Genomic DNA, 235 nt, shown 5'->3' on the forward strand with positions numbered 1-235 from the left:
GTGAACATGGGCGTGAGCATCGGACGGTCAGCTTTAAACCCGCCCCTTTCCCGCCCAGCCACTTGCCCCCCCCTCTTCCACCCCCTCTCCCCACAACCCCCTCCCCTGATGGAGTACACACACTCTCTTTCAGCTTAGAGGAAGGCAGATCCCTGCTGGTACACGACGTTACATCCCTGTTACGCCGAGTTAACCTACGCTATTGCAAGCCCTAAACCTATTACTGATTACAATA

This window comes from Penaeus monodon, chromosome 31 (assembly GCF_015228065.2).
Source record: "Penaeus monodon isolate SGIC_2016 chromosome 31, NSTDA_Pmon_1, whole genome shotgun sequence".
NCBI lineage: Eukaryota > Metazoa > Arthropoda > Malacostraca > Decapoda > Penaeidae > Penaeus > Penaeus monodon.